The sequence below is a fragment of the Canis lupus genome, chromosome 26, assembly GCF_003254725.2.
Source record: "Canis lupus dingo isolate Sandy chromosome 26, ASM325472v2, whole genome shotgun sequence".
NCBI classification, from domain to species: Eukaryota; Metazoa; Chordata; class Mammalia; order Carnivora; family Canidae; genus Canis; species Canis lupus.
In genome coordinates, this window is record NC_064268.1 from 33,846,620 (window position 1) to 33,868,626 (window position 22,007).

At 38.3% G+C, this 22,007-nt stretch overlaps 2 long non-coding RNA genes across 2 annotated transcripts; one reads left to right on the forward strand and one right to left on the reverse strand.

The window, feature by feature from the left end:
- Positions 1–1,052: 1,052 nt before the first annotated feature.
- LOC112656256 (uncharacterized) lies at positions 1,053–18,334 on the reverse strand. Its single transcript, XR_003134218.3, has 3 exons — positions 18,199–18,334; positions 16,128–16,266; positions 1,053–1,437 (listed from the first exon to the last, which is right to left on the reverse strand). It is a non-coding gene; the product is annotated as an uncharacterized LOC112656256 (long non-coding RNA).
- On the forward strand, positions 12,193–22,007 carry LOC125753733 (uncharacterized). The gene is made up of 2 exons (XR_007406191.1): positions 12,193–12,660; positions 15,863–22,007. It is a non-coding gene; the product is annotated as an uncharacterized LOC125753733 (long non-coding RNA).

Sequence of the window (22,007 nt, forward strand, 5' to 3'; positions counted from 1 at the left end):
GAAGATGCTCTAGAAGGAGTCATGACCTCAGCATATGGTCTACTCCTCACTGAGATTTACCCCCATGGCCTGTGAGGATATGTACCTCCATCATAAGGGCAAAAGACAAGACCAGAGTGTAGAGGAATCCACGTGCAGGCTTCCTTGGCTCTTTCTCTTCTTTGCATTCACAGAGTGCACTCTTCCCTAGCAACATAATTGCAGCAACATGTGTGTGATTTTGTGTGCAGTGAAGATTGTAAGAGACTTGACACTCAACGTTTTGATTGGGCTGGTTCCATTGACACCTGCTGTCTAGCACATGCCAAATTCTAGACTCCCAGGAGAGCAGTTGTTCCACATAAGCCATAATGTTTTCATAAAAAGACTAGGCATGATAAACACCTTTCCAGTTAACTGATTACTGAGACGTCCTGAAAACCACATTTCAAGATGCCACCCAAGGGCAACGTTAGAAGGAGGCTTTTCTAAACATAGCACTCGCAAGTTTGGTATGTTTTCCTGCACAGTTGGTAATTACTTTTTTAAGTAATCTGCAAATATGAGTCCTATGCCTTCTGCTTACTATTGTTATTGTTTATAAGTCAGCAGGTGGTATATTATTGATGCATTTTTTTAACAATAAATTTTCTATTTAAGATTTGTCTCCAAGATTGGTCACAATGTGCTTAGATTTGGTTTCTTCTACATTTATCTTGTTTTGGTGCCTTTTTAATTTAATGTTATATGATTTTTTTAAGGGAGAACGTGCACACAGGTGCGAGGGGAGGGAGAGTGTTGCAGAGGAAGAGAGAGAGTGAAGCAGAAGCAGACTCCATGTCGAGTGTGGCCACACCCAGGGCTCCATGTCACAACCCTGAGATCGTGACTTGAGCTGAAATCAAGAATGGGAGGCCCAATCTACTGACTCACCAAGTTGCCCCCTGCTTTGGTGCTTTTTAAATGCAGTGCTTTAAATCGGTTGCTAGATATCTTCCATCATTTTTACAAAAAATTCAGGCATATCTCTCCACACATATTTTTGCTCATTTTTTATTTCTCTTTTGCCTCTAAGATTCCACTTATTTATGTTTGACATTTATGCCATATTTCATATATGGTAGCAAGCCCCAAATGGAGGCACACTGTTGCCAACAGCTCAGAAACTCACTGAAAATCCCTCACATCGCTGCTGATCTCTCAAAGGTAACCACTGTCCTGACTTACGCGTTGGTTTAGTTGAATAGTTTGTTTTTCATTATCTGTTTAAAGTACTCAAATTTTTTTAACAACCACATTAACCTCCTTCAGTTTAAACCAGTATGTCAAAATAGTGATATTCACAGTAAAAATGATACTGATTTTGTCACTTATTTTTAGATGGAGAAACAGAGGCTCAATTTCTCTTCCCATATCCTGCCCCTTTTTGTTCACCTCCTTCTGGGATGAAGTCCATACCTGTGAGATAAATAAAACAGATAGCATTTGTCAGAAATGGTGCTTAACTGTTTAACTTAGTTAAGCATTGGCATGAACTACTTGAAATCTGATATCCAGGCACAGCTGATTCTAATAACCTTCTGTTAAAATCTTTTGACAGCTCCTCATGGGTCTTAGGCCAAACTTCTTATATCTTTACTCACAAGACTCATCTATGCTGCCTCAATAGTCCAGCCTCTGCTTCCATACTGAGTGTGGACTGTCTCTGTTCCCATATCCTGCAACCACATCCCCAGCTTATTAAAATAATAATTAATTATGGTCTTAGATTTTTCGTTGTAGATATGTGAATAGTTTGAATATTAATTTTTGCTATTGTTCATCTGCCAAAATATATTATTCAAAGTTTACAATTGAATTTCAGTTTTATCCCATTGCAAACTACCTTTAATTTCTATTATACTGAGAAATGAAATATATCTGAGCACTATTCATTCTCCTCTATCTATATTGATAGCTATAGTGGTAAAAGTGATGTTTGTATCATATTAAATACTTGATAAAGAACATTTTTATTGTTAAAATAACTATTTCATGGAGTACCCATGTGGCTCATTTGGTTAAGTGTGTCTTGGGCTCAGGTCATGAGCTAGGTGATCCTAGGATCGAGCCACTTTTGCATGGGACTCCCTGCTCAACGGGGAGCTTGCTTCTCACTCTTCCTCTGTCCCTCTCCCTGCTCATACTCTCTCTCTCTCTCTCTCAAATAAATAAATAAAATATTTTTTAAAAATACAATATTTCATTGTTAATAAGACATATTTATGATAAAAAAGCAAATTCTATTTAATCAATTCATCAAGTAAATAGCCAAGAGTAGTTTTTCAAAGATTTTAAAATTTAAATGCTTTTTAATTTAGCCAATAACTTCTAAATCTATTCTTCTCTGTCATTTTCTATGATCTATCAATATCAAAATAACATAGTGGAGAAGCGCATGGAATCAATTTACAAATTATCTAGCCTACAGGACTTTGATGCTTCCATGGCTTTTTTTTAACCCCAGAGTCATATGAATGGAATTACATTGCAGATCAACAGAAGCCATTCTTTGATGATATTTCAGGCAAAAGTCTTCTTCCATTCATTTTTCCTACTTAACCACACAACCTATGAGATCTTCTTGATTCCAGAACAAATAAGATGTAGAACTTAGGTTTGAATGGAAGAGCCAACCAACAACTTACAATAATCTATTGTCATTTTGCAGGAATAAGGGGAGGGATCTATGATAGCTGAAAAGTTAGAATGATACAGTCTGAGTTTCGAAGTATACCTTTTTCTTTTTTTTAAAGATTTTATTTATTTATTATTGAGAGACAGAGAGAGAGAGAGAGTGAGAGAGGCAGAGACACAGGCAGAGGGAGGAGCAGGCTCCATGTAGGGAGCCCGACATGGGACTCGATCCCAGGTCTCCAGGATCACACCCTGGGCTGAAAGCAGGCGCTAAACCACTGAGCCACCCAGGCTGCCCCTGTTTTTCTTTTCTTGGTACATTTGTACCAAATTATAATAATCACACAGAGAAAACCAAACATATTCTAATGAAACTACAGATTCCGTTGATTATAGGCTAATCATGCAGATATTTAGGGTCATGTTGAGAATAAATATGCTTAAAATCACATTAGCATCCACTAGCTAGCTTAATTCAGAATTTTACAAAAAATGTAAATACTTCATAATTCCAATTCCCATTATCAACTACATTAGTTGAAATTCCATTCTGTGGAAGAAATACCTTTCTATTTGCATCCCAGAAAGAATAATTCTACATGTAGTCAAGAAATGAATATCCTTCACAAGAAGTATAAATAGCAGACCTCCTACTGGTGAATGGTTATTTTTAATTTGTTATGATGCCTCACTATTAAATTAAAAAATGATGAGACTATGATTCATACTGAAAATGTATGGGAAAAAGCACCAGAGTTTTTGCCAAAATACAGCAGTCACTGTAGTCAGGAAGTACAATAATGGAAGATTTTCGTTGATGAAACAAGCTGGCAGCTCATTATGAGGAGACTCATGAACCTATTGGCATGGGAAAGCTAAAGGGAATTAGAGGTATAATGAGTCATTCCAAATTAAATTAGAATTATGTGTTTAAAACAGAGTCTTATTTTGCACAAATTAATAAACATAAATTTATGTAGATAATTTTAAAGAGTTTGTAAAAAGATATATTAACCTTAAAATGTGACATCAGATTTTCACTTGAGTGCTGTTTAGTAGAGAGAAGACTGTAGAACAAAACCAACCAAGCAAACAAATGACTTCACTTCCTGGGAGTCAGTCTTTCATTTCAATGAAAGAAATATTAAACACTGTGTGACAGTTACTTCAGTAAGCATAAGGATAGTACAAAAAGGACAAAAGGCTTAAATTCTTGTATTTTTACTGTAGTGTGTTGGGGTTGTTTGTGGGTCTCCATGAGCTAAGTATCCAGAGATCTATAATAGTACAACACCAGAGCTATGCGCTTGGTAAGGGAGAAGGTACACAGGATCTAGAGTATATGAGATGGTACCAAGAATTTCTTTAAGGCTCCTTGTTTACCTCCAAACTCTTTCTTTGGTTGTAGCTATTTTTAAGACATATTTTACCAAGATATGTGATCAATTTTATTTAATATATCTCCTCTAATATCTCCTATATTTGCCTCATCTACAAGACCGTTTTATTAATATTTTGTTTTTTACTAAAGAGAGAGAAAGCACACAAGTGTGTGAGCAGAGGGGAAGGGTAGGAGAGGGAGAGAAAATCTCAAGTAGATTCTCTACTGAGGGTGGAGCCCTACCTGGAGCTGAATCCCCCACCCCTGAGATCATGACCTGAGCCAAAACTGTGTCGGATGCTTAACCAACTGAGCCACCCAGGTGCCCCCTCCAAAACTATTTTTGATGGAAGTGTGTTTGGCAAACCTTCTGAGGCCTTGTATGCCTGAGTGTATCATTACTATATATCATTAACTAACATGTATGATTAATATTTGAAGACCAATTTGCCTGGATATAAAATTCTAGGTCCTGAGCTTCCTATTCTCAAAATGTTGAAAATTCTATGCCAGTCTGTTTATCTACCTCTGAACTTTTCAACTGTACTTGTACCTTAAACTTCAATGACCATTTGGCATCGTTAGGGGAGATATCCCAAGAGAACAGGTCACTGTTCTGGGGTCACAGAAACAAAAATTGGGTCACAAATACAATTTTATTCTATTGTCATTTGCATCCACTCTTATCATTGAAAAATATTAACCTTATTTCCTTGTATGTGATCTTCTTTTTTCCCTCTGTAAATAATTAGATTATGTTCTTTTCCTTAACTTGAAATTTTCATCTTTTTAAATTAGGGAGATTTCTCTTTCTTGTTTCAGTAACTGTTTCTCATTATTTATATTTACTTCTTTTTCTGAAATTATATTGTTCTAAGTTTTAGTACTTTTAATTTATTTATTTCTAACCTTTTCTTTTATATTGCCTATGATTTTGTCCCTTCTTCCAATTGGGAAATGTCCTTAATTTAAACTTCTATTTTCGAAAAGAGTTTTTAGTTAGCTATATCTATTCTTCTATTTTTCTAAATGATCCTATGTTTTTAAATTTTTTTCACTTATATATTTTTTTTTACACCTAATATCTCTGCCTGGTTAAAGATTAGCAGTATAAAGCAAGAATAAGATAACAAAGAGTACCATTTTACAACATGCTTAAAACTCTCGGATTTCCATTTACATAACTGTCAGAATTTAAAAATGGCTGTCATTTTCACAGTCATCTTTTTTTTTTTTTAAGATTTTGTTTATTTATTCATGAGAGTCATAGAGAGAGATAGAGAGGCAGAGACGTAGGCAGAGGGAGAAGCAGGCTGCATGCAGGAAACCCAATGGGACTCAATCCAGAATTCCAGGATCACACCCTGAGCCAAAGGCAGATAGTCAACTGCTGAGCCACCCAGGTGTCCCTTTCACAGTTATCTTTAATAGCGACTCTACTTTGATAATCCCTACACATGATGAGAACTCATGCTGTCTCACAAGCTGGATGCCTCAGTGAACAAATAGCATCCATTCCATTACTGGGCTTAATTAATAGTATTTTTTTCTGGATGTTTGTAGAAGAGAATGTTCTTCAAGGAAAATATAAATTTAGTTTATGTATATAGTTCTAATTCTGCATAGGTAATTTATTTATTTATTTTTTTACAAAAACAACATACCATCAACTCTATGATATTCTCTTTTTGTTTTTCCAGAACTTTAACCAAACCTTTGGAAATACTATGGTATTGTACAAATGATTCTGAAACATCATGGCAATTACAGCCTCTTTAAGTTAGATAATATCTCATTCAAGTAAAATATAATTCAGCATACTTCCTAAGCCCTGAGAACATGAGGGGATTTTTAAAATGCTGCTCTGAAATGTCATCTAACAGCAATCAAGACATAGATCATATTACTCAACCATTAGAAACGACAAATACCCACCATTTGCTTCGACGTGGTGGATGGAACTAGAGGGTATTATGCTGAATGAAATTAGTCAATCGGAGAAGGACAAACATTATATGGTCTCATTCATTTGGGGAATATAAAAAATAGTGAAAGGGAATAAAGGGGAAAGGAGAAAAATGAGTGGGAAATGTCAGAGAGGGAGACAGAACATGAGAGACTCCTAACTCTGGGAAACGAACAAGGGGTGGTAGAAAGGGAGGTGGGTGGGGGGTGAGGTGACTGGGTGACGGGCACTGAGTGGGGCACTTGATGGGATGAGCACTGGGTGTTATTCTATATGTTGGCAAATTGAACACCAATAAAAATAAATTTATTAAAAAAATAAAATAAAATGAAATTAAAACCATCCATCTACCTAAAAAAAAAAAAAGACATAGATCATGCAAATAGTCATCACGTTCAATTGAAGCCTGTGATCTCCGCCTGGTGAAGGATTATGCATCTTCATATTCACACCTTAGGGACTGATAATTCATGGGGTTGAATTGGATTAAAACAGGATGTCACCCAAAAGATAGTATCTTGTAGTGAGGAAGGAGACATAGTTATGTGCCACAAAGTGTATAAATATTAGCGTGCAAAGCTGTGGAATAAAATGGAGGGGACAAATAACAGGAGGAAGCATTTCAGGAGGTCACATGCAAGTGGGATATTTTCATCTGGGTCTAAAAAATGAATAAGGAAATGGGAGTGTGTGGGAAGACTACTCTAGTGTTAAGATGTGGTATCTATATATACTGTATATATGGTAACTATTTCATATTATATTATACACACATTGCATATATAGTCTCATATCACAGAATAAGAATAGAATGGACACTAAGCTCCATTTCAACAAGCAGTTATATACCAAGAAGTTTAGTTTGTTAGCACTATTTCAAGTAGGTAAAAATGAACAAACGTTTGGAGATATTGTGTAGCTGATAATTATTTTTTCTTTATCCCACATAGAAATAACAAAGGCAATGACTAAGTAGAAAATGTGAAATGAATAATTGATAGTAATTATTCAAAGTATTAAAGCAAGAAGATATAATACTGAAGGGGTTTCGGAGACACCGAAGTAATCAATTATGAGCAACAAACTACCTGAATTACACTTTTTGTGTATTTTGCTCATATAGACAGGAGGATGAATATTATTAGCTGAGCCAGATAGAAGATTAGAAAGCAGATTAAAACTGAAATGACACATTAACCAACGTTAAAACAGTAAAGAGGTAGCTAAACATTAACAAAAAAAAGAAGAGAACCAGACACTATTGATACCACCAATTAGGTTTTATGTCTTCATTTTCTTAACGCCCTCTCCTTCCCTTCCTTTTATTTCTTTTCTTTCCTTCCCTTCTTCCCTTTGTCTTTGCTGATGGCAATTTTGCGAAAGAGACTTTTGGTGAGACTTCTGTATTCAGTCTCCACATTTTTTTTCCCAAATGATTCAAGCTTGTAGTTAGCAAGTCAGATGGAGAGATCAATTATTCACATCTAATTTGTCAAGTGGCATGCTTTTGCTTTGCCTCTCTTTATGCGTACCATTTTTCACCTACTGAATTTGTGTTCTCAGAATGAAGCTGTTTATGAAATTAAAAGTCGGCTTCGAACACTATACTTCAGATAAACTCATATAAAAATAAGTCTAAGACTCTTTCCTAAAGCTTCTAACCAAAAAATGCTTATGCCCACCCAATTTAGCGGCATGATTATTGTCAAATAGGTGTTGTGCTGCAGGTCGAAAATTTCGCCCATGAAGACCTCACTGTCAACATCAAATAGCTGAGAGGTTTTTAGGAACATTGTGAGTAAAGTAACAAATCACCCAATTAAACAACCAAAAAATAAAATTTTTATTCCAATAAAATCCTTATCCAATGTATTAGTATTCTGGGGAAGCCCAAAGAGACATACCTAGATGTATTTGTGGTAAGTAGAAAGCTGCATTGCAATTAGGGCTGGAAGAGGAGGGAACATGTTTTATTGTTCCCATAAACACCTGTAAAACCAATTGCTGTGGGGTGACATTACTCCCTTCAGGAGGCTCGTTGAATTAGTGTTGATCTCAGGGAAAGAGGTTAAGACAGAGACGGATTGAGCCCATTTCTTGGAAGAAGCACGAATGTCAGGACCAGATAATAAAGCAGGACACATACTTGGAGACAGAGCTGTCCCACCACAGCGCCGGCCTCCTCGTGGGGTCCTGAGAGCACTGGGAGCCCCAGGAGGCACAAACACGCTGCTCAAACCATCTGAAATGCCATCAGCAATGCTGGGCACCGTGCACCTGTCTTAAGTGTGCTGCCTCTATGGGTTTTATAAGAAGGAAATGAAGGCAGGAGATTCAAATAAAACCCCAAAGGGGGATCCCTGGGTGGCACAGTGGTTTGGCGCCTGCCTTTGGCCCAGGGCGCGATCCTGGAGACCCGGGATCGAATCCCACGTTGGGCTCCCGGTGCATGGAGCCTGCTTCTCCCTCTGCCTCTCTCTCTCTCTCTCTCTCTCTGTGACTATCATAAATAAATAAAAATTAAAAAAAAAAACAAAAACAAAAACAAAGGAAGACACTGAAAGACGATGAAAACTTGAGCATGTATGAGTGAGCCTGGGAAGAATTGACCCTCTAGATGTAAAGTGTCACACCGAAGGGCTGGGGGGGGCGGTCCCTCATTTGAATGCAGAGGCCTTATGAGGTTGAATCTATTCTGAGTAATGAATTGTCTGATTGCTATTTGTGGCACAAAAGCTGTTGAAAATGTAAAAATGGGAGCCATTGCAACATTTAGTAAAGACAAGAGTGCAAATCACCTTGCAGACGCTGGAGCACCTGAGTGCTCTTCACTGACTGGTGAGGTTTCAGGGTGTGGTGACCACAAGGGTGAACCAGGAATTCTAGTGGGAAACCCAGCACTGTGCCATGTTATCTGCATCAATGGATGTCTTTCCTGCACATTAAGAAATTAGAAATACAGGGATCTCTGTGTGGCTCAGCGGTTTAGTGCCTGCCTTCGGCCTAGAGAGTGATCCTGGAGCCCTGGGATTGAGTCCCACATCGGGCTCTCTGCATGGAGACTGCTTCTCCCTCTGCCTGTGTCTCTGCCTCTCTCTCTCTTTCTCTCTGTGTTTCTCGTGAATAAATAAATAAAATCTTTAGAAAAAGAGAAAACAATTAGAAATAGAGCCAGATTTTTTTTAAAGTGTACCTTAAAATGTATATTTCTCCTCTTACGGAAAACATGTGTATGAAGTCCTATCAATCAGTGACAGTAGGAGACTATGATTTTTTTTTTTTAATGCATTCTGCTTTGTCTCACTAACTGGGATGACACAGCAAGTCCATTTCTGAAGACAGACACTCTAAAAGCCTCTAGTATCCATATCAGGATATTTATTGCGGCGCTAATTTTACCACCTCTTTCCTACAGAGAGAAGAAAGAAACACTATAATGGTGAATACATATCACTATACATTTGTTCAAACTCAGAACGTACAATACTAAGAGGGAACCCTAATGTAAACCATGGATTGGAGTGATAAAGACGTTCCAATATAGGTTCATCAACATAACAAATGTACAAAAATTTTGGTGGGCAATGATAACGGGGGTGGCTATGTGTGTGTGTGGCCGGGGTATATGGGAAATCTCTGTACCTTCCTCTCAATTTTGCTATAAACCTGAGACTGCTCTGGAAAGAGAAGAGAGAGAAGAGGAGAAGAGGAGAGGAGAGGAGAGGAGAGGAGAGGAGAGGAGAGGAGAGGAGAGGAGAAGAGAAGAGAAGAGAAGAGAAGAGAAGAGAAGAGAAGAGAAGAGAAGAGAAGAGAAGAGAAAGAAGAGAAGGAAAAGAAAGAAGAAAGAAAGAAGAAAAGAAAGAAAGAAAGAAAGAAAGAAAGAAAGAAAGAAAGAAAGAAAGAAAGAAAGAAAGAAAGAAAGAAAGAAAGAAAGAAAATGAGTAAAAGGGGAAAACACCCTGCAGCCTTAATATCCGTAAGTCGGGGAAAGGCTTGGTTGAGGGTCTGTAATTTGATTCCAAAGGAAAAGAGGAAATCACAGAGGCATATTAACTCTGTGGCTGCACTTTATGAAGAAAAAGAAAGAAAAGTCATTTGTTTTCTATGTGTATTTTGTGAGCTCGGGGGAAGATGTGAAACAGATGGTCTCGGCTAACTTGGGTTGACAGGCAGAGGGATCTGCTGCACTGAATTTAAAACTTCATAGTTAATTCCAAGATTTTATTTTCTTTAAAGAACTGTTTGTCTCGTTCTTGTCAATTTGTAGGATTCGGCGTTGGTTAGCGGTATTTTGTCCATCAGGATTCTTAATTTTAAGCAACGCAGGGTGACTTGGGCTGGATTAGGTGAAAAAGGAATTTCTGTAAAATACTGGGATGTTCAGTGCGTTATGGAGAGGGCTGAAGGCCCGCTCTTGAAAAAAGTAGTATTTCTCTACATCATGATTTTAAAGAATTTCTACCCACAGGGAAGCATAGCTCCCAGGAGGATCAGGGAACCAGCTGTTTTGTTTAATTTTCAAGTATCTGGTCACAAATTTTACCTCCTGAGACTTTTAATAGGTTGTGCTTTTTAGGGTAGATGAGTTTTTCTTCCTCACAATGACCTTGCTTTCTGGAGGATCGTACCCATTCTGTAAACTTTTGAATTAGTTCTCCGGCCCAGCCCAAACCTGCTGAAGTTCAATTGAAATCCCATTGAGGAGAATTAATATCTTTATCTTCTTAAATTTTCTAGTTTATGAATTTGGCATATCTGTCCGTTGACTGAGAGGATTTTCACATTCACAAGGTATTGCGAAAACTTTCTCCACCATTACACACTTGCATATTTGGTTCAGTCAGTTCCTGGGTACTTTAAAGTTGTTGTTGCTGATATGAACTGTAAATCTTTTCCATTTCATTTGCTGAAAGGTTTTTCCATGGTGTAGGGGAATTTCCCAAACTAACAGATTTTGCATTTTCCAATGTTACTGACACGGAAATAACAGTGTTACTGACGATGGTATAATTATACCGTTACATCTCCCCTCCAGATGGTGATCCCGTTGTCTTTCTTCTTTTCCTTATTATTTTGACCATCTCTTAAATGATATAGTGAACAAGACCATCCATAATGGGTGCCGGTATCTTGTTTTTTTATCTTAATGAAACTGTTTCTAAGGGTTGTCTCTGCTGAAAATGATGTTTACTGTAGCTTAGTATTAGCTAGTTTGTACATATCATGGACATTTTCTTAAATTCTTATTTTTGGGGAAGCCCGGGTGGCTCAGTGGTTGAGCACCACCTTCAGCCCAGGGCGTGATCCTGGAGACCCTGAATCAATTCCCACGTCAGGCTCCGTGCATGGATCCTACTTCTCCTTCTGCCTCTCTCTCTCTGTGAATAAATAAAGTCTTTTTTTAAAAATTCTTATTTTTCTAAAAGTTCTATAAAAAGTGAATATGAAAGTATAAGCAGAATCTTTCTTAATTCATTACACTGACTCCAAAATAAATTATGAAAATTCAGGCAGTGTCTTATGTAATGTATTTCACTTATCATACTGTTTTACTTCTTTGGTTAAATGATTTTGTGAATTATAATAATAAATTTTCTGATGTTAAAATAGTCTTACGTTTGGCGGATAAGCAAGCCTTGGTCAATATATAGATAATAATGGGATGTATGCATAATGCATAATGTATCATGTACATAAATATATATATTTAAAATACACACTTGAAGTTGGCTAACCATGGTTTTGTTTGAGTTTTGTCCCTAATTTATAAATAAAATTAACCTGCTAATGTATCCTCCTATCTTTATCTAGTTTGTTATCAAAGTCATACTAATCTCAAGAAATATATTACCGGAATTTCCATATTCTCAGATTTTAGCAGAATTTTTGTTCTCCACGATTTTTAAATTCTATCTTTACATGTATCTGATTGTTTTTGCAAGTCAGGCCAAGAATGTCATACTCTGTAAGGAAGCTTCGTTCCTTATTTAATAGACAAGATGTAATTTTTACTTAGGATAGGGAATGAGAATCTCTTCAATAAAAGCAACATATGTTGTGGGAAAGAACAGATCTTGTGTTCTTAAATGTGATAGGAATTCTAGCTTGCCCACTTCAATGCTGCACGTCGGGAAGTGGCCAACCAGACCAATTAGAAAAACACATTTCGGCATCTGAGGAGGCTGAAGAGGCATCTCCGGGTGTAGCTGTGTCTGTTCCACCACAGGCAACATGTGACTTCCTAACTTCGACGTCGCCTCGCAAAGTGCGACCCACTTTGTGGACACGTGTGAATATCAGCACAAGTTTCTGTGATGAGGGTCTTAGCCGATTGTGACGACATAGTGTGTGAGTAAAGGGGCCGACCCGTGTTCAGCAGGGAAGAGGAGAGTTAGGTGGTTTATCTGCTGACATCCAATCATCTGGTCCCTGAAAAGAAGCATCTGGGAATGCATTTCAAGAAATGAAGCTAAAAATCCTGTGCTTGCTCCTGGTCACAAGTCTCCTCCTCCCCGTGTCAACACCTTGGAATCATTTGTATTCTAATTCTTTTGTCTCCTGGTAACTAAAGGGAGCTAAGATAATCAGTGCAGCTTTAGTACTTCTCCAGCCTGAAGAAGAAAAAGTTATCAAACAACAAAACTCAATTTAAATTGAGGTTAGTTAACCATGTCTGTGCTATGCTGAGTACAATGCATCTCTCTCTCCCGCCCCCTCCATCTCTGTCTCTGTGTCCCCCTCTCTCTCTCTGTCTCTGTCCCTCTTTCTCTCTGAGAAATATTTAATCTAGTGTTCAGACAGTTCTTTGGATCCAAGTTTCTGGGCTAAGATCAATGGTAGAAAAAAACTGATAAAAAATGAACAGCTGAAAGTTTTCAGCATCAGTGATTTTACTGAACAAAAAAAAAAAAAAAAAAAGAATCTCAAAGGTAATGATTCTCAAACTTTTATAATGGTTCCAAACTATGTCTGATAATTTTCTGGCAAACTAAGATAATCTCAAAGGACTCCATGGGTTTAGAAAATGTCAAAGTAATGAGAATTTAAATGAGATGGCCCAGTTATTTGCAATTAAATTATACAACAGTTATAATTTTAAGACTATAAGCTCCAAAATGCTATCAAGTAGCTTTATGAATTATAGAAGATGAAAGTGGATAAAATACTACACAGGAGCCAAAACTGATTATTTCTTATCTTACTCTCTTTGTTAGACGCAGACAGCATATGCTCGTTATAATATTTAATGAGTAATGCTGAGCTGTCATAATCCCAGCTTCTATCTTTTCATAAAGCTGTTTATCTCATTCAAAATCTAAACTCCAGTTGTTCTACTGTGGGACTCAGGGCGAAAGAATCGGTCTTGTGTGTATTAATTGAAGCTTATGGTTGAGATTTAGCCTGTAGATTAAGTTTATCACACAGACACTATAAGAACAAGAGATTTTTCGCTTCCGTAGCAAACGTTAGCACATTCGGGAGGCTAACGGGATTTAAGAGGCGATGATATGATGATATTTTAGAATTTCTTTTTACTTTAACGTACGTGATTGAAGATTCAAAGATCTCCTTTCTGTTATATGGAAAATCTAAATGTACCATAAGCAGGGCATGGGAAAGAGGACGGACTTTATATTCAAAGAGTCCTAGTTTCCTTCTTCCGATTCTCTTTCTCTATCATATTTACTCGTTTTATCTAGAATTTATCAAGTATTTGTTGAACAGGCCCTGTGTGCCAGGTTCGGTATAAGTGGCACCTGAGGATCTGCGAACCATCACACAGCTGCTCGGAGTCTCAGTCTCTTCCTTTTAGCTTTTTCTTTTTTTTTTTTTTTTAAATTTATTTACGATAGTCACAGAGAGAGAGAGAGAGAGGCAGAGACACAGGCAGAGAGAGAAGCAGGCTCCATGCACCGGCAGCTCAATGTGGGATTTGATCCCGCGTCTCCAGGATCGCGTCCTGGGCCAAAGGCAGGCGCCAAACCGCTGCACCACCCAGGGATCCCCTTAGCTTTTTCTTAATTGGGATGATATCATAGTCTAGTCAGGCTACTATAGCAAATCCTATAGACTATATCCTATAGGCTATGACTTATAAATGCAGCCACTCTCAGGATTCTGGAGGCTGGAAGTCCAAGATCAGGTGCCAGAGGAGGGCCAATTTCCTGGATCGTGACCCCAGGCTCTCACAGGAGGAAAGGATGAGGGGGCTCTTCTTGAGAGCAGCCCTGGCTCCCAATGGCTGATTTTTTTCACCTGGTATTCATTTCATTTCTTTTTTTTTTTTTTTTAAGAATTTGTTTATTTATTTGAGAGACAGAGAGAGACACAGAGGGAGAGAGTGAGCACACATGAGCAGGACGGTAGGACAGAGGGAGAGAGAGAAGCAGACTCCCCACCTACCAGGGAGCCCGATGTGGGGCTCAGTTGCAGGACCTGGAGGTCATGACCTGAGCTACAGGCAGACGCTTCGCTGACTGAGCCACCCAGGTGCTCCTGCTATTCACTTCTTAAAGTATAAACTATCACTTCACTAAAACTGTTCTATTTTTTCATGACAACTTCCTTTGTGTTAAATCTACTTGTTGCTTCCTGGCCTAATAGCTTTCTAGGGCATCTGATGCACATCCATGCACTGGGTCCTTGAGCAAACAGTCATTCAGTGTACGCTTGTTGTGGACTCTGAAACCACATCCTGGGACACACAATGGTGTGTGTGTGTGTGTGTGTGTGTGTGTGTGTGTTGGGTGTTACACTAGCCTGTGCAGACTTCAGAGTCTGGAGCTTCTGAAAACCTTGGGAAAACTTCTACTGTCTCTTGAGTCAAGAGAAACAGGATAAAAAATGAACAGCTGAAAGTTTCCATTTGGGGGCATTTTTTTTTAAAACAAACTTTTGTTTTTGATAAATAGTATAGATACAAAGAAGTGGAAAGATTGTTAGCACAGAGCTAGATGAAATTCCCCAGTGAATATACCAGTGTAGCCACAACCCAGAAAAGAAGGGGTATTACCACTGACTCAGAATTCCCTTGTTCAGCCTCTTGTTGCCACCACTTCTCCTACGAAGGTAACCGTTGTTATGACCTCTAACACTTGGGGGTCATTTGCGTGTTTTTAAGTTTATGTCAATAGGGCCACAGAATGTCTCATTTTTTATAATTCCAGGCAAAGGGGAGAGAAGAGTAGTGCATGTTTTCTCAGGTAACTGACATATTTTCATCTAATTTTTACACCTTTTTGTCTTAAGTCCTCCATTATGAGTTGCCTTTATGGATAATCAATGTATCTTTCATTGGAATTCCACAGGGGATTTATTCTTTCCATTTCATTTGACCTTTTCTAGATAATGCTTTCTTTTCTGCTATGTAGAAGAGCAATAAAACCTCGGGATCATGAGATAACATCCTTCCCCTTTTCTAAAGCAATGGGCTTGAGGATGGGTTCAAGAATAGCATTTTCCATACTGTTTCATTCTTTTTTTCTAATGGAACAGAGTTAGTCTTAATCAGTAACCATTTTTCTTACTTTTCTCATGTTAATCTCATTTAGATAAACTTAAGTATGCGTTTTAATAATAAATGCAGATATATTTTATTGGCAGTCCATAATGAGTTACATATTTGTCTATCAGGGCAAACTGCAAAGGCAGGGATACTGACTTCAATTTTCTCGAATAATTAAGGACTTGATTTATAACCTCGTACTATGAGATCTCTAATTAATAGGATATATAATTTTTCAAATTTGCTTTAATCTATCAAAACGATTTATGTAGTATCTCAGAAGGATTTCCATGGTATGTGGTGAAATTTAAACTTATTTTTTAAAGTTTTTTTTTTTTTTTTTTTTTTTAAATAGATACAAGCGGAGGAGTTCTCTGACTGCAATTGGGGCTTGAGTAAACCAGAGCTCACCTGGTTTACATCACTTGTCATTTCACTCTGGGCATTGAATTCTGTCCTGACCCCCACAGAGTAGTTCGTGAACAACTCTTCTGGGTTACTGAAATGCAATGGCATTTTGGAAAGGAGCCTGCACATTTTCAGAACTTTTTTGGAAATACGTTTGTGTTGGTGATCCAGACCACCCACCAAAGCCATGGGGGCTGTCAGGGGACACCTACCTCCAGGGCAAGTCATCCATTTGCTGGTCAGCAACCAGTAGTAACCGTCCTTCAGATGGGAATTCTAAGATGACGCTAAAGGGCACTGGACCAGTACGGTCAGCACTGGTAACAGTCCTGGACCAGGTCCACACAGAGGCTGTGAAAACAGAAGATTTAAAGAAGAGATGAGGGAAACGAGGTTGCCATAGAAAGAGACAAAGAAAGAAAGCAATTGTGTGTAAAATAGAGTTCTTTTCCAGCTCCAGAAAGATTGATGGTCACTCTTGACCAAATCAAGAGCACAGGGGGTTAATTAGTGATTTTTCATCGTGCTATTTAAACCTCAAAAATTTCCTAGAGATTCTCAGATATGTAGCAATGTGTAAATTGATGGCTTGCATATCATGTAACTGGTTACAAACCTGACTTGGGTATGTAACCAATGGGGCCTGATATGTCCTGTTGGAAACTTATGCCTGGTGTCTCCTGAAACCAAGATTTCTTGCACATAACTGCTGTTTCATGATCCACAAAGTGTGTCTCGTGTGACTCAAAACCTACTAAGTCTCTCCTAGCAGGTGCTCGGCCCAGATGTGTGCCTGCCATTCCTTTGCTTTACCACATCCTTCACCTTTATTAAAGTCTCTCAAGGATGTGTTCTGTGGAGTCTGAGTCCTTCTAATTATCTGAACCCATGTAAGCATGAGATGCCACCTTGGATCACAAGAGCATCCCTCTTATCATGACCCATTCCATCACTTGTCCTTGTCACCTATTTCCAAACACCAAATTCACCTTTACATAATTTGAACAGGCTTCTATTGTTGCAACCAAATGCTTTCCTGGGGCAAAAACAATAAAAATGTGCTTTTGAGCAAGGCTACATAATATGTGTCACCCCGGAGAGATGCAGAGATTGCACAGATGAAAACTTGGATATATACTCTCTGGATTATTTTAACTTGTGTGGAAGGCTCCTGGAAGGAGAGCTCTGGAAACAAACTCAGTGCCACCCCCGCACGTCCCCCAAGGTAAAAAGAGTCATAAGTCAGAACTGAGGAGTGGGCTACAGTATCGTTGACTATGAAACTGGAGTTGGAAATGCAGCTGAAGTCCACTGGAGCCAAGATCCTTTCCCTTCTTTTCGATAAGACTCTGGCCTTGCTGACAGGAAGCATGACATGAGAAAATCAGGAGGTGTGTAAACTATCCCATTAAATGGAGGAGTGCTCTCACGCGTGTAAGATCTTCTGGAATGGTAACACATGCTTGGAGTGAGAAAAGTGAGAGCTGAGCTCTTCCCCCAGCTGGATAGGGAGAGCAAGACAATAAGAAAAATGCGGTACTGAAGGACATATTTGTGTGCTTGCATGCCTTTCGTTGTTTGGAAATGCCTACCTTATTTGCCAGCTTCCTTGCCTTGAAAGGTTGGTGAGTCCCCAAGGGAGCACGCATTTGGTTTTGTTTCAAGGTGAGATGTCCAGGGTCTGGATGGTGATGTCTGATGCCAGGCTCTGGCAGCCCAGGATAGGCCACGGTGGTCCTAACCGGGTCTCCACCGCCATCCCTACCCTCTCTCGGGGACCTGGGCACCCTGACCCCTGACCCTGCCCATCTCGAGCAGCATACCATGCTCCCTCTCCAGGGCTTTGGATAACAACGCAAGCCTTATCTGTTGAGTTTTGTGAATGCCTTCCAAATACAGCTGGGTGCTCTGTGACTTTCCTGTCAACAATTAGCCAGTCTTTATAAACCAATTCATCATAATTCATTCCTGGAAAAACCATCCAAACTACCATTAGAGTCTAGTGCCTCCTCCCAGGGAACAGGTGGATTTTCCTATCTGCAATTTTAGATAATGCCCCCAGGGTTTACGATCAATCCGATCTAGAATTGTTACAATGAACCAACTACTCAGGGGAGTCAGAAGGGGAAAAACGGTGCCAAGAACAAACAGGATTCCACTTAGCTAACTCCTTCATGAGCTCCTGGGTTACCCCTGTTCCATAAACTTCAGCATTCAGGGAGATCTAGGCTTTCTGCTCCAAAAAATATTAGAATAAATTGAAAAGGAAACACAGAGACTCACATGAGACATTTATGCCAAGGAAGGGAGGCGACAGAAACGGAGACAGTGTGTTCAGTAACAGGCCTCCATTGCTTCTGGATCAAAGGCAGCTGCCATTCACCTTGTTGCTCTTGCCTTCCTCAATGAGTGCTGTTGAACAACAAAATTCAACTGAGTAAATGTTAAAGATCTTATCGGCTTTCCTCAATGATTCATGAGTCGAGCAGCACTCCATCTAGCACATAAAAAGGAGCTCCAAGTTGCTGCACAAAATAAAAGACTTTCACAGCTGAGGGAAGTAGAGACAAGGAAATTACAAAAAAAAAAAAAAGTGACCTGTGGCCAGGTGACTTTCCTTCAGGAATGGCTGGGATCCACCAGGCCGATGACCACCCAAGTGGTCACCAGGTGACTCCTGGCTGATGGGTTAAAGATTCCATTTCTGGGAGAGGTTGACTCCATAAATTAAATCTTGGTTTAGTGACCTGGGACTTAGCATAAGTGACTCAATTTTGCTCCTGTTGTCTTGATTTTAATAATGTTTTCAGATCCTGTCTTTGAGTTTTCAGTAATTTGTTTCCGAAACAGTAGGCATAGTTTCTTTTTAAAATCGTCCTTTTGTTTATTTATTTTTTTTACTGTGGTTGTACCCTGGTACTTGAATACATAGCTGATATTTTTAACCAAATTAGAAACTTATGACAGTTGTTTCTTCAAAATCGCTTGATTTATTTTTACTTTCCTCGTCTGCTGAGCACCAAGTTTGCTATGTTCATACCTTTCTTCTTTGACCTACAGCCTGCGTGTTTTCTATTGCAGGGGCTTCCAGCTGACCAATCTCTCCCTGTAGATCTGCTCTGTAGATCATCATGTGAATTTCGATATCCGATATTGTATATTTCAGTAGAGTTTTTCTGTTTTCTTCTTTTCCCCCGGTTTTTACTTTACTTTCTAATCCTCCTCATATATTCATTCATTACATCTGTATTTTCCTATAGGCTCTTAAACATATTTTATAGTTAATTTATGCTAAGTCCAGAAAGATTTTCTGGGTTTTCTATTAAACCTGGGTCACTTTTTATCTAAGTTCATCTAAATGATTCAGAGCTATCTTAATTGTATATGGAGCACTGTGGATGATACATTGTAGAGACTGTAAAATCTATGCTCTTTCCTGAAACATGTTGTTTTTTATTAGCAGGTACTGAAATGACTCTTGGATCACCACAAAGCTGTAGAGGCTTTTGGTCTAGCTTTTCTGGACAGTGTTTAGACATATCCTTAAGCTCTTTGAGACTTCTCCCATTGATAGATGTGGCCCATGACCTCTCCTTGGAGTCTGGATAGGACTTTGACTTGCTTATATTGGGGAAGGATGTGACAGATTGATTCTGATTGACTTCTGAGGCAAGGTCAGAGAAAGAGATTGAGTGTCTCACTTGTTTTCTGGGAGACTCACCTAAGGACACGTGGGTCTGGTAGGTCAGCTTCCATCTCGTTCATTAGATCACTTGACATCTTCAGCCATTACGTGGGCAATCCAACAACCCTGAGTTCCTCTCTTCTTTTATGAAGCCCAGGACACATGGAAGGGCCACGAGTAAGTGCTCCACCCCCAAATTCCAGCTTAAGTCCAGGAAAGCTAGCAGCAACTACTAGATGTGAAGAGAGATACCCTCAAGTAATTCCAGCTCCTAGCCCCCAAGTCACCTTCACTGCCAATCTTCTCAGCTAAAAGAGTCGCACATCCTATCCCCTTTCTTATTTTGTCCATGGGTGTTTTGTTTGTTTGTGAGTTTTTTTCTTTGTTCACTTACATCTCCAGCATAGTTCTTAATTCTGGAATACGATCCTTACTACTGGGACACGGGTATCGTGGGATTTCAAAGAAAACCCAAAACATTTATCCAATGTCCCTAACTTGGTGACATTTCAACTAGAATACTTTTTTAACATTTGGATGATCTGGACACCTTGATCAGCTTTTTCTCTGTCCAGGTACTGCCTTGCTCTGACATCCTTAGCTTCTCCCTTCCTACACAGATATTCAGGACTGCCGACCCCATGATTTGAGGCACCTCCCTTTATGGCCTTTTATTTTCTTGGTTTTTCTTATGCCGAAATATTGATTTTGAACTACATTTAACATGAATACTTATGAGGTTTTTTTTATTTTAAATAAAGACATAGAAACACACACACATATATAGATAGGGATATTAGAACAACAGCACCAGTGAAATTGAAATAATATCACTAGTAACAGTTGAAGGCCTTCCTTCCTCTTTCCTTCTTACGTTTCTTCCTTCCTTCTTTTCTTTCTTTCTCTTTATCTTTTTCTTCTCCTGCTCACTTAGTTATTTACTTATTTATGTAAGCAGTTGAGCTGTCTTTGTGATATATCTTACTGTAAAAGTACAGTTAACTCATGGCTTTTTAAAATCTCTTGAAGAAAATCCTTCTCAACATGGTTAAGCCAACAACTCAATACATAGATGAAAGCATTTATTATGTTTTTATTCCAAAATGTCTAGATTTCATTCTTAAATTGTATTTATCTCTGCATTATAATTATGCAACCCATTCACATGGCATTATTTCCACAGCTCTTAATTTAACTTTTTCTATTTATTAACATACTTGCAAAAGTGTAGTTCTCCTATTCCTTTTTAAATAAGCAAGGGCATTTTATATAAACTTGTCTCTCCTTCTTTCTTTTTCCCCAAACAATATACCCTACCTATACTCTCCTTGCAGTATGTAGAAATAATATTAATTACTTTTCACACCATTGTTGGGACATACTATACTTTTTTTTTCAAGCAATTCCCTATGGAATACCAGTTTTCCTCCTGTCTTTCACTGTTGTAAATACTGTGGCAATGGATGTCCTGACTTACATAGTTTTTGTACAATTGCTAGTATATTTTTGCACATGGATTCCTGGAAATGGGGTTGCTTATATAAAGGGGAAAGACATAGGGTAATCTTTCTCAATATTGCTAAAGTCCCTGTATAAGATTTGCTCCATTTCACATTCCCACAAGAGCCATGTGTCTCAGTCACAGAAGATATTTTCCAACTTCTGTGTATTTTTGCCATAGGAGCATGAGAAATGGTAACTTGCTGTCATATTAAATCCATCACTTTTTGTGATGATTGGCCCATTGCATTCATTTTTCGAAAAACCCTCTAATCATGTTTCTGGCCCAGTTGTGTTTTGGTTTTTGGATTTAGGGGTTGGAGGTTTTTTTTTTTTTTTTTTTCCTAGTTAGAAGCCATTGTTCTGTCATATAAGTTGCCAATATTTTCTTCAGTTTTTTAATTTGTCTCTTACTCTGCTATAGTCTGTATTTTTTGCCATGGGATAAACTTTAAAGGAATTGTATACGTAAAGCATTAACATTACTGTTCCTGGAATTACAGTTATAATCAGACTATGTTTTTCTCCTATCATGTTTTTTTTTCTCCTATCATGTTATATAGATGTTCATAAATGTTTAACATTAATATTTGCATGGAGTCAGTCTCTTACATTTAAAATTCTGATTTATTTGAAATTTAAGTAGAGTCTACTGTAGAAGAATGAAATAATTTTATTTCTTTACAGATAGCAATCCAGGTATCTTAACACTGGTTTTTAAGCTTTTTTTCTCCCTGTTGTTAAGAATTTCTGGTGAGATTTTCACTTTTGTTTCCATGAAGAATTCCATCTGTTACTCAATTTTTTTTAAAGGTCCAAATGTTTACAATGTAAACAGAAATTTTCTGTCCCTAAATAGGGATTTATCTTTTAATTTTGAAATAAATGTATTGATTTTTTTCAGTCA